This window comes from Acomys russatus, chromosome 27, assembly GCF_903995435.1.
Source record: "Acomys russatus chromosome 27, mAcoRus1.1, whole genome shotgun sequence".
Taxonomy (NCBI): domain Eukaryota; kingdom Metazoa; phylum Chordata; class Mammalia; order Rodentia; family Muridae; genus Acomys; species Acomys russatus.
The window spans coordinates 49,895,566-49,909,684 of record NC_067163.1 but is presented as its reverse complement, the minus strand read 5'-3'; positions in this window follow the sequence as shown (position 1 = coordinate 49,909,684).

Genomic DNA, 14,119 nt, shown 5'->3' with positions numbered 1-14,119 from the left:
TATTTAATGAGATGATTGTGTGGTTGCTTTTTCAATTTGTTTATATGGTTGATTAGATTGACTGATTTTCACGTGTTAAACCATCCCCTCTACCTCTAGGATGCAGCCTACATGGTCATTTTGGATGATGTTTTTGATGTGTTCTTGCATTCAACTGCAAGCCTTTTTATTAAGTTATTTTGCAACTATGTTGCAAATTGGTCAGTACTTCTCTTTCTTTGTTGAGTCTATGCCTGGTTTTGGTATCAGGATGGCTGTGGCCTCATAGAATGAGTTTGGTAAGTGTAGAATTGCTCTGTACACCATCTGGTCCTGAGCTTTTTTGGGGGGTGGGGTGGTAGTTTTAATGTCTGCCTGCTTCTATTTCCTTAGGGGTTACAGGTCTATGTAAATTGTTTATCTGATTTTGATTTCACATTGGTAAGTGATATATATTGAGTAAACTACCCATTTCTGTTAGCGTTTCCAATTTTGTGGAGTACAGGTTTTAAAGTATGACCAAATGATTCTTTGGCTTTCCTAGGTGTCCATTGTGCTGTTCTGTTCTTGCTTTCTGATGTTGTTAATTTGGATAGTCTCTCACTGTCTTTTAGTTAGTTGGGATTAGGACTTTTCCTATCTTGTTAATTTTCTCAAATAACCAACTTTTTCTCTCCCGGATTTTTTATATTGTTCTCTCTGTTTCTATTTTATTGATTTCAGCTATGTGTTTGGTTATTTCCTGCCACCTACTCCTCTTGTGTGTTTTTGTTTTTGTATTTGTTGTTGTGGTAGAGCTTTTCAGCTATGTGCCGTTAAGTTGCTAGTACGAGATCTCTCCAATTTCTTCATGAATAAATTTAGTTTTATGAACTTTTCTCTTAGCACTGTTTTCATTGTGTCTCATAAGTATGAATATGTTGTATATTCTTTTTCATTGAATTTTAGAAAGCCTTTATTTTCCTACTTGACCCATTTTTTTTCATTCAGTAGAACGTTGCTCATTTTTCATGAGCTTTTAGGTTCAGAGCTAGACTTCAAGAGGCAGGCTTGGCCTCCTGTCAAAGGAGGGTCTCTGCGTGTGTTGGGGGTTGAGAGAAGATGATGCAAAGGAGATGAGGATTGGAGATGTGGTGGGAGGACACTGAGCGAGTAGAAGTGATTTGTAGCCTACCTGGACTTCTAGCAGCTATTGTGGGCTCTGGTACAGTGAACTTATATCTTTTTTTCCTCTAATTTCATCAAAATATAAATATAAAGAATTAAACAAATTTAAAAAGCAAACAATATAATGTTAAATTTTCTTTTAATGTCCTAATATTTTGAACCTTGCTTTGTAACATTATCTATATTGACATATTTTTTAATTTTTCCTCAAGTTATCTTATTAGTGCATCTTGTTTACTGGTCAATATGGGGCAAAGTAATGATATAAATAAATAAGGTAACTGTAACAATTATTACTAAACATTTAAGTAGGTGCTACAAGAGGTCATTATAGGGTTCATTTTTCTCTGTCAGAAGAGCTTATAATTTAACTAGAAATGATAAATTGTTTATATTAAAAAATTAAACTATAATATAAGTACTGAAATGCTTGGTAGTTTGCAAATGAGCATTATATTGTGGTTTATTAACTATAGAGAATATTGGTTTAGGTGATTTTAGAAGATCAAGTAAAAAACTACTTAAAATGTAAATGATGAATCTGATGGTTTGTCATATAGACTTAGATGCTTAGACAAATTTGAAAATTGAATAGTCTATTTCCATAGGCATTAATATTCTTTTAGCAATAATAAATGTAATATGCTTGTATATAATTTTTATTAAGTTACTATAGATGATATATCACCCAATTGTATATGTGTTTATAACAAACAGTAATAATAGCACAACAAATGTTTATGATTAATTTTATAACAATTAATTTACTTTGTACATGAGAAACTTAGTAAGCCTTTAAATGTGATGCTGATTGTTGGGTGTACAAGCTATAAAATGAGATGGGACCAGTCAGTTCGACTCTAGAGAAGGGATGCTTTTAGAGATTAACCTTTTGTCCTTGCTGATCACAGGAGCGGTGGACCACGGAGAATGAATTCCCTCAGAAGTGCAGAAGGCTTGAATGTAATCATGTTCTTTTGTCTGAATTGGACAGTAATCACTGCTATCTGGTGTTTGTGGGTCACGTAGGAAAAGTGAACAGACTTCTCCATGTTACAAATGGTCCGCACTTACTTGGAAGCAATCAGAGTGAACAATAGTCTAGGCAGACAAAGTAATCCGTTCTCCTGTGTTTGAGGACCTGAAATGGGCTGATGTCTGGGCCTGGACAGGCAACAGAAGATTGAAAAGATGCTGAATCTCTGGATAAAATTAAGGAATATACCTGGCTCATTTCACGTCCTGATTTCCCAAAACCAGGTTCATGCAAGTCCAGGTTGCTAAGTGAGCACGCATGACCAACGAGCTCAGAAATGCAGGCCATGCTGTATGGTGAGACACTGGGCTCTCAGCTTGTAGCCAGCTTCACAAGAGCAGCTGATCCATCCCGCAATCATTTCCTGCTCATAAAACTTTGAAGAGGGGTTTTGTGAATATTATATTTTTCTGAAGTTCAAGGGCTTCTTAACTCTTGTGAGATCCTTTCTAGGGGATGAATATTTAAATTTAGTTGAAATAAACCAAACAACATACATTAAGCCAAGTAAAATAATTTATATATGTTTATGTATATTATATATACATAAAATATATAGAGAGACATGTACATATTAAGTACTTTACCTCTATAAAAATTCCATAAAGATAATACTTATATGAAAAATACAAATGTAAAGTGAAGCAGTATTTATATATTTTTAAAGTGAACACTTTGATAACTTTAAATATCTCAGTTTAGTCTGTATAGACTTATTTTTTAGTTTATTTTCTAAAGAAATATATTGAAGTTTGTTTATTTGAATGTTGTCTATGTACATATTAATAATAAGGTATAATTTCATTAACGCACAAGTATTGGACACATGATAACTTTGAATGTGGTTATCTCTCAGGGAGAGATGTGGTATAAAATATTTTAAATAATTTTGTCAACTAAATTGTATCAAGTTTTAATACTTGAAAATATAGCATTTTAAACATATTTTCTTTCTGCTACTGCTGATGCCACATATAAAGACAAGGCCTAAATTTATGCAGGCATAAATGTAAATTCAATTGAAATAAATTTCAAGGCAGTTATTAAAAATATTTATTATTCAATACTGCCAAAGTCTTTGGATAAGCTTTACCTAAGAAATGTATTGAGTCATTTTAAAACAATTGTACTGAGTGCATTTATATGCAAAGTCTCCACTTTAGATTTAAAAGGATCATTAACTTCTTTGCAGAATTTAAGCAAGCAATATGAAGAAAGAAGCCCCATATATTAAGAAAAATATCCAAAAATAAAGTCCACAGTGGCTTCTAGCATGGATATTACTTTCTGCTCTTGTAGCCCATGTGACATGGAAAAGCTGAGGTTAACAGTTGGGAGGGTCTGAGCCTGGGTCAGCACTGATCTGTAAATTCTCTTACAAGGCTTTAGTGGGCATTCCTTACCATGTACTTTTCATCTAGGGACAGTGGGTAACCATAGTCATATTACATTTAATTTTTCTTGAGCTGGACATACAATCAGATATGCATCACTGACTGAATCTGAGGCTAATGAGTTAAATCAATCTGGGAATGCATAAAAAATTAGTTTTTATAAACTGCCAGATGCCAGCAACAGCATCTTCTAATCCAAGGTATATTGGCCACTATTTCCCTGTGGATCTTGAAAATATATTAAATTCTGAAAAATAAGTTTTTAATATATATACATACATTTTTATATATTTGTATGTTGCTATGTTCTGTGTACACATGCATGTACATATGCATAGACACATATAGGTATATTTTCTTCTGAAAGAATGTAAGTATATATATATACATACTTTTGATTCTTTCAGAATGATATAATAGCATATAAAATTCAAGGAAGGAAAGTTGACTGTAACATCTTGGACCACAGTCTACAGATGTCATGCAGCCACATGCACCCTGAGTCACAGATAAATACATTTTGAACAAAAACTAAGTCTTGGAGATGAAAAGCTGGTTCTGTATTTGGAAGCATATTCTTCTGGTCTACTGAACCTGAGCTCATTCCCCAGCATGTACGTTAAGTAGCTCACAACCATAGCTCTTATTCTAGGACATGTGTCACACTAATTTGGACTCTGTCAGCATTGGTACACACATGGTACACATGCAGACAATAAGGCACATACACACACACGCACACACCCATGACTAAATTTAAAAAACATCTTTAGGAATAGAAAGAAGTTTTTCCTTTTGTAAGCAACTAGCCTTCAGAGGTTTTATTACTACATAATGTGTTTCATATATAAAATGTAAGGCATATGTAAGAACACTCTACCATCTCAATGTCCTAAAACACATGGTTGATTAATGGCAACATAACAGTTATAGAACCCGAACTCTATGTCTACCAGTAGGAAACAATATTATCACATTAGTTTCATATATTTTCTGGCAATGTAGTTCCTCACAGTTTAAACTGAGCATTCCCCCCTTGCTAAGTAACTGAGAATTGGGAATAACAGTTATGCTTATGACATCTTTTTAAGTAGGTAAGAAGCTATTCACATCCTCCACTCTTGTAAAATTTTATTAACAAATGTAATGACCCAGATCTTCATCCTAAAGCATTTATTTGGTAATGGGTTGTAATTTAAGGTTTTTACACAAGTTATCATGATCCCTGTAAAACAAAAAATCCAATTCACTAAACAGCTAAATGCACCACTGATCTCTCCTCAAGACACCATTTAAAAAAATCACCCAGTTGCCAGACTGTCAGTTTAGGCTCCCCTGTAAAATCTTTTCATTACTCTACTGCCTGCATCCTTAGAATGATGAGTAGATGGAAGACATCACCTATCTCAAAAACTCAGAATTCTTAGCAGAAGTGTTACTTCTGGTATGCTACTACATATACAGGTACATGAACAATTTTCTTTTTCCAGCTTTCCACAAGTGGTTGCCTTGTGAAATCTCCATATATTTCTGTAACTTTCCTTTTATATTTATGTATATATACAAACATATATATGAACATACATATATATGATGTGTGTGTTTGTGTGTGTGTGTGAGAGAGAGAATTGGCTGATACATAGTGTTCATTTTTTAAAAAAATTTATTAAAATTATTTTTCCAAGATACTTATCTCCACTAAATCTTTAGTAAATGATTATAAAAGAATGAAAAGAGAGTAAAAGTCACATGTCACAGACATGAGGACAAGTCGTAGAGGCTTCGCTTGACAAAGTTCCAAAGATCTCAGGCTGATCACCACTGCCTTTACATATTGTGTATGGCCCAGGTGTAATTTTGTCTAAAGAGTTATTTTGAAATCTGTTTTTTCTTCTAAAACTATCTTCTCTATATGTCTCACTTTGACTATGAAATTCACACAGGGAAAAACCTCTTCCCACAGGGAATGTTGAAGGAAGGCATCTGGCCAAAGGCTTGAGACAATGATAGAGTTCCTGGCTCTGACTGTGTGTAGTCAGGCAGAAATTGCATGAAAAAACATTAGGACATTGACATAACAGCACCTGGCTAGATACTGTTAGGTGTTGAAAAGTTTCTTTAGAATCTGCTTTGAGAGCAATAGAAGGTGGGCCTAGAAGATCATTCTTTAAAGATATTTTACAATTGAGGGCCCCTTGGCAGTTATCCTAGGCATAGATAGCACACAGTTGGTTTGGGATTGGGAGAAAGTCAATTTTTTTCTCTATTAGAGAACATTCAGCTTAAATCTGACAATCATACAAAGGCAATGGCTTCAGCCTGAGGAAATTTATGATCAAAATTTCCTGACTATTGTTTAAGTCTGGCAGAGAGATTGGGATAGAAGGCTGAAGATGATGTTCCAGCATTACAGAGAGTGTTGGGTGACTTTTCAGGCAGTAAAGTGTCTCAGTCATTTTTTCATTTTGGAAATTGCTAACCTGCACTACTGGTTCACTCAGGCATTTTAAATTTTATTCCTTCTCAGGTCTCTAATGGGGGTTGAAGACCAGATAGTTTAGTTTTACAAATGAGTTTAGTTGGTTATAGGTTAAGAACATTTTAGATCAAGATAAATGATTTAAGTTAATAGAGATGAGATAAGATAGATATTGAATTTCATTGAAAAATTGAGACCCATCAAGATAGGAAAGATGTTAACTTGATGTTTGTCAAATAAAAATAGCCAAATCACTACGAATGCAACAATTATATAACTCCTTATTGTCTCATGGTTCTTCCTACTGTATGGTAGTTTTTTATTCATGTGTAATAAAAGAAATTTATCTGGGTAGGGGTTTAAAGTTTACCGCCTGGATTGTCCTTGGCTGGTGCCTTAGTTTGAGCGGGACCCCTGGGCCCAAATCTGTCTATCATAATGTTCTACTTGTAGGTTTCTAGGACCCTCTGGATCCTTCTACTTTGCTATTCTCCCATGCTTGTCTCATCTAGAGTCCCAATAGGATGTCCTCCCTTCTGTCCCAGTTTCCTGGTAAGTGAAGGCTTTCGTGGGACATGCCCCTTGGGCTAGTATGCAGATATAAGTGAGTATATACCATTTGATTCTTTCTGCTTCTGGGTTAACTCACTCATTATGATCATTTCTAGCTCAATCCATTTGTCCACAAATTTCGGGAATTCCTTATTTTTAATAGCTGAGTAGTATTCCATAGTGTATATGTACCACAGTTTCTTTATCCACTCTTCTGCTGATGGACACTTGGGCTGTTTCCATGATCTGGCTATTAAATAAGACTGCTATGAACATGGTTGAGCAAATTTTCTTGTTGTGTGCTGGAACATCTTCTGGGTCTATTCCAAGGAGTGGAATAGCTGGCTCTTGAGGAAGCCATATTCCCATTTCTCTGAGATAGCACCAGATAGATTTCCAAAGTGGCTGTACTAGTTGGCATTCCAACCAGCAATGAAGGAGTGTTCCTCTCTCCCCACATCCTCGCCAGCCAATGGTCAGAACATTCTCCACAGTTGAGTGGAGAGTGGGATATGACTTTCCCACATACTCTGGTGCCTCACATTTGACCATGTCCCCCTGGAGGGGGAGACCTGGTGGCACTCAGAGGAAGGACAGCAGGTTACCAAGAAGAGACTTGATACCCTATGAGCATATACAGGGGGAGGTAATCTCCCTCAGGAACAGTCATAGGGGAGGGGAATAATGGGAAAATGGGGGAGGGAGGGAAGAATGGGAGGATACAAGGGATGGGATAAACATTGAGATGTTACAAGAATAAATTAATAAAAAAATTATAAAAATAAAAAAATAAAAGAAATTTATATGTTTAAAAATGAAATAATAATCAGGTTATGCTGACCATTGGTTACAGATTGATTTCTGCTTTATGCTTTATTGTAGATTATTCAGAACTGTTTGTATTTCCTTGTTATACTGTTCTCTTGCTATATTGATTTTTGAATGTCCTATTGTTTGTAAAAGATGAGAAAAATAATGATGTAATCTGTAATGAAAAAAATTGAACTTCACTTTAAATAAAGTACTGCGGTTGGCCCATGGTATGGTAGCAACAGAGACAGAGACACACAGATAGGAAGCATGTGAGAGAGGCAGAAAAATAAAGTTCTCCTGAGCTTTAAAACCTTCGGTTTGTACCACATATGCTTGTCTCCAGAGCTTCTTTTTTCCTTCTTTCCTCAACTTCTCCTCAACATCTGGCTCCTAATGCCACTTGTTCCCAAAATGTTCCTTTGCTTAAGCATCTGTTTACTACCTGCTCAGTTCTTCCTATTGTGGATCCACCAAAACATTATCTTCTCTCCTCTTAACTGTTTCTGGAGCTGGTCTGCAGAAGCAGCAATGAGAGATATTTTTCAATTCCACAAACAATTAATTCATACCAAATTTCTAAAATAATTCATTGTACTACACCAATATCTTGATAAATGCAGGTAAAGTATAAAATAAAAGCTCAAAAAGCACATTTACAGATAATCTTGGTATGTGTGTACCTTCTTCAGTACACAGGGCATATTTGGTGCTATATAGCCACTCATATTGTTTCTTAGTCTTTTGCAATAATATCTGTGTTTGATTAATAAGCTTATTAGAAATTTTGAAGAAAATTCAGAATACATATTATTCCATCCCCATAGGAGAAATTGTTCAATCTTTTTATAACTGCCTTTCCAAACTTACCTTCATGTAAAAACTACATTGAGTATAACTACACTTAGATACTCTGAATGTAATTGATGGTTTAGGATGTGAATCATGTTGTGATATTTAAAAATAAACTGTGTTTTTTGTGGACAAGAGACAACTTGCATGATGAACTCTTAAAGAAACAGTCTTTCTTGCTATCCTAATATTTCTCAAGAAAGGAAACTACTAATTGAATGCTCATTTATCACAATTTAATGCTCTCCTCATCTTGTCATGGTTACTAATTTGCTGAGGTCTGTTTATTGTTTAAATTATTTTCTAGATACCAAATAAGAGTTCTATTTACAGAATGAATCAGACGTTGCTTTGTAGACAGTGGTGGAAGATCAAATATTCTGTGTAGACATATAGGAAAAGACACACACTGTTATATATGGTCTACAAAATATGTCATTTACTTCCATACAGAACTAGAAATTAAATCATAAATAAAACCATATTCATCATTTTGGCTACAGCTAGTGAACAATAGCTAATCTATGGCGGAAATTTCCTTGAATATTAGTTGTTTTCTTATGCTTTTATTGAGGAAAGACAATGTGTGAAAGACAGGAGCAGAGACTCTTAAAATGGTAGATTTTGATCAGACTCCTCCTCTATAAGTGAAAATGCAGAGACTGTTTCCATGTGCAGCCCATGAACAGCAATGAACTTGATGGACATGACTTTCTATCTTTTTAATAACCCACTTTTTAAAGTAATGCTGAATGGCTTGTTAAGCCACATAATGATTTTGCAACATGTGGCCAATGGGTTTCACTGCTGTGACCAAGGTGGAATGTTGACCATCACCTATCACATTCTGCTTTTTCTTCTCTATATTAGTTTGCTAAAATTATATTTTTCTGTGTTATGTTCCTGCTCGATATTTGAAAAAAATATGACTTTATTTCAAAATGACATGATGATCTTCTGAAGGTTTTTCAATTTAAGTCCATATATGATGTTTACAAACCATCAATAAGTAATAGGTAGTTACAACATCTCCATCCCTTTTTTGTTCAGAAAAATAAATACTGTTGTCATGACAGCAGTGGATAATAGGAAAGCAGAACACATCAAAAGATTTTTGTTTTGCTTTTTTTTTTTTTTTTTTTGAAATTTAACCAATATTTCTCTTGTCTGTTGCTGCATGACTTGCTAAAACATATAGAATATTCTGACATTTACTGCTCATTGGATTTTAACAAATTATATTTTTGTATAAACCCTGATTTTTGCCTTCCACTCACAAGAACACTATCCAGGATTTCTGTGACTACTCGTTCTTCAATGCCGTGATTCTCTAAAAATAGATGCAGCATAGACAGAAACCAATGGAAACTAATCAAATGCTGCACTATTGTGTGTTTTCTTTCATGAGAATTAAGATAACATAGATATAAATGGAGACATTCTACACACAAACACCAACACCACACACACACATGCATACACACACACAAACACACACAGTACTTACAACACACACACACACACACTATTATGAGTCTCTGTGATCATGAATATGGACTGTCAACATGACAGGGTCTATAATTAATGAAGACACTGCCTCTAGGCATGTCTGTAAGGAGATTGCTGTACAAGGTTGAGGCAGAAAGACCCACCCTAAATGTGAGTAATACCATTTCATGGGCTTGAATCCCAGGCAGGATTAAAAGAAACAAGCTCTCATTGCTCTGTTTCCTGACTGTGGATGAAATCTGACCTAGTACTTCAAATTCCTGCCATCATGACGTCCCAGTTGCAATACACTATACCTTTAATTTGTAAAACAAAATAAATATTTTCTCCCTTAGGTTGTCAAGTTTTTTTTTTTACATAAACAGGAAATATAATGAATAATGAATATAATGACTTTTATTGAAAGTCATGAGAAGAGACTAGAAGGTTTGATTCTATTGGATAAAAGCAATATTTTCCCTAGCAGACTACCATTTTAAAGAGCCCACCTCTGGTGAAATGAATCTATTTTTCCCATGGCAAACGCTCAGGATCAGTCCACCTAATTAACCACCAAACGCACGTAGTTTGTATTTATAAATATCAGCAGTTAGTAGTAATTAAATTCAAATAAATTGTTTATTGGAGTGAAAAATATGTTTACTAACATTTTTCAGAAAACATGTCAAAATATAAAATTATTTTTCACTGTCTTTGGCTTCAGCATTTCAAAGTACACTAATTTATAGACGTTCCATAGCTTCTCTTTCTATCCTTCTCTTCACTACTACTTTCTGCTTACTCACCAACTCATTTTTTCCTGCTATAATTCCAATTTTGAGTAAAAAGTTGTTTAATTTTTATATCAGGAGTACTTTCTTCTCCAGTGTAGCAGATCTTGACTCCTAATATTCTACAAAAAACTTACCAAGTTGAAATGACTTAAATTTCCCCCTTGCTCTTGATGGCTGTGTAAATGGACTGAAAAAAAATTTTAAAATGTGATTAATCATCACCATTATCATTTTTATTTAAGTAAATCAGGCATTGCAGAGAAATTTTTTTAAAAAGCCACTTCTATACCATCTCATGTGCCCAATAATTGTGTGCATCAGTGGTTTTAGTTTATCCATTAGTGCTCATGAGATTTTCCCAGTCATTTTTAGATGATTGTTATTTTTAATATTTTACTTCTTTTTATTTTTGAAAATGTCATGCTTAAGTGCTGTATTTATGCCATACCCACACTGCTTTCAGCTTTTTAGTCCGGAAGAGTTCCTCAACTTCCTCTCAAAAATCACAACTTCATCGTAAAGGGGTATTTCTCTTGGTTGAGTCCAGTTTGTATCACTACTATATATGTACATGTTAAGGGCTGAACACTTGAGATTGGAAAACCTATTAGAGGGCTCATCTCTGGAGAAACCAGTATCCTCATCTGTAGCTCTTCCTCTTGGGCTTGTGGTCCATGAGATTTCCACCATCCACATTGGCATGTCAACTGGTTTTATCACTGTACATTGTTTAGATCACCATAATTTAAGATTTTGTGAGTACAGCTTCTCTGTCATACATCCTGATCTTTTGGCTCTTACAGTCTCATGGCCCTTATTCCATGATGTTCTCTGAGCTAAAGGTGTAAGGACTTTGTTATAGATAGATCAGTAGGTATTGGACACACCACTGTTAGTTATTCTCTGTATCTTGACGAAGTAGGGATTTCTGTAATGGTTTTGATTGCCTGGAATAGTAACCTTGTACTTTCTACCATAAGAATCCTTATAATTAACTCATGATCCCGAGTTGTTCAGGGTCTTATATCTCATCCACAGTTTTAGCAAACCACCGATGCACTTTTTGTTTATATAAAGCTACCATTTTTTATGTCATATGAAGGGAATCACAAACTCTTAATAAGACTGTGATAACAAAAAAATAACAAAGATTTTTGGAGTGCATAACAATCAAATTTATGTTAACTTAATTGTCATTGGCTGTTCTAGTTTTCTTCTGTATTGCTGTGTTAACAATGCCTGGATGAAAGAAATTTGGGGGAGAGAAGATGTATTTAGTTTAAAGGGTGCAGGTCATGATGAAGTGAAAACAATGGAAAACCTTGAGGGAGGAACTAAAGCAAAAATGTTGGAGAAGCAATATTTATTCGCTCCCGAGACTCGCATTCAACTGCACATATTATACAGACATCCCCATGTTCCAGGAGACCTATAGTGGAATAAGCCTTCCTACATCAATCAATAATCGAAAACCTGCCTCACACACATGTTCATGGGCTATTTAATAGAGGACATTCTTCAACTGATCATTCACTTTCGTAGGTGTATCAAGCTGACACACAAAACTCACGAATACATTGATTTTTTTGTGGGAAAAAAAGGTCTGTTTAAGACACTAAGAATTCAAAGATGACTACTGAATGGTTGGTGAACTGAAAATTCCAGGTTTCTTTGAAGACTCAGTTGTGTCAGGCCGTGTTTTGCTGAACGCTGTCTTGTGAGAGATCACATGCTATTTTTCTGGAAGAGAGGGCAGTTGATGTTCTGCTGGGATTAGACAGGTGACAGGGTGTGTGATGGTGGGAGGGAGTACAGAAAGAACCAGGGACAGTGGGACAGGGTGTTTTGGCATTTCTACACCTTGCAAACACATTGCGAGTCTTTGCTTCACAAAAAGAACAGTCTAGATAACTTCTTGTGGTACTCTAGCTGATACTGGCCACTTCCAGGTACTTGTGCCAACTTGGCAGAGCCTTGCTGTTTCGGCTGGATTGTGCCATCTCTACAGATTTGTGTTCTGTGTGTTGTTGGCTGTTGGGCTGGACTGCTGGTATCCTGACAATGCAGGGTGGAATTGGCCTGAAGAACTACATCTAAACAGGTCCACAACACACCTTTTTCCTATTAACATACTTTCTTCCCTTCCTTGGGTCAGTGGGTCAGAAGTGAGGTTGAGGTGTTTAAGAATATGCTAGATAAAGTAGGTTGTGAAAATCTGAGCCTGCAGGCTGGAGAGAAGGTTCCAATGTTAGAATCACATGCTACATTTGCAAAGCCCATGAGTTCCATTCTTTTCACCCAAGTTGGGGGGCCCACAACCACTTGGCACTTAATCTCAGTGCGCACCTCCATGGACACTTGTCTGGCCTCGACAGGTACCCACAAGCAGGTCCTCATCCATAGACACACGGTGCACATCAATAAAAAGGAAATAAAGTCTTCAACAAGAATGAGACCAAATTATTTATAACATTTTGAATAAATGTAAAATGTTGGTAAGAATACTCCACCATGATAGAATATAATAAGTTATCTCAGACATATTTATGAGCAGGAATGATTTTAGAAACAAACAAACAAACAAACAAAAATCCACCTAAAATATCATCTGTAAGAATATATCAATTTAAAACAAGCCAAAAACATTAAGCCGAATCAAGGGAAATAAGGAAAATGAGTTCATTTCCAGGAGAAATGGGAAATTTGAATAAAATGAAATATTAAAAGCTTGTTCCTAATGGATAAGACTTAAAAACAAATTCTCTGAGTAAATAACTGACCTAAAACGGGAATAAAAACCAATATCCTAAAGGGAATATCCTAGATGACAAAAGGAATCTACTTTATTCAGATTCTGCAGTGCATAAGAGTCAACAAAAATTTTACATTTTACTTCTTGGGAAATTTAAACTGAATATTATAAAAATCTTTCAATTTTAAATAATAAATCAGAATTGCTCCAGCAAACAAACATTGTGCCAGAAGAAAAAGTTCAGAAATTTATAAAGCTATATATACTGAGTGCACAATAAAAATAGCATTTCAAATGACATTATTCAGAAATCCTGTGGAGACACTTGTTAAATAATGTATCTATGATAGTATTAACATAGAACTGAATAAAAATAAAATAATGAGAGTTCATAACTCCTTACAAAATAAATTCCATAAGAACCGGCAGAAAGAGATACAAATCCATGTATCAAGCAGAGTCATTCATTTGATTTCAAGATATGGAATGTTTTTTGTTTGTTTGTTTGTTTGTTTTAATTTTTTATTTTTTTATTAATTTATTCTTGTTACATCTCAATGTTTATCCCATCCCTTGTATCCTCCCATTCTTCCCTCCCCGCCCATTTTCTACTTATTCCCCTCCCCTATGACTGTTCCTGAGGGGGATTACCTCCCCCTGTATATGCTCATAGGGTATCAAGTCTCTTCTTGGTAACCTGCTGTCCTTCCTCTGAGTGCCACCAGGTCTCCCCCTCCAGGGGACATTGTCAAATGTGAGGCACCAGAGTACGTGGGAAAGTCATATCCCACTCTCCACTCAACTGTGGAGAATGTT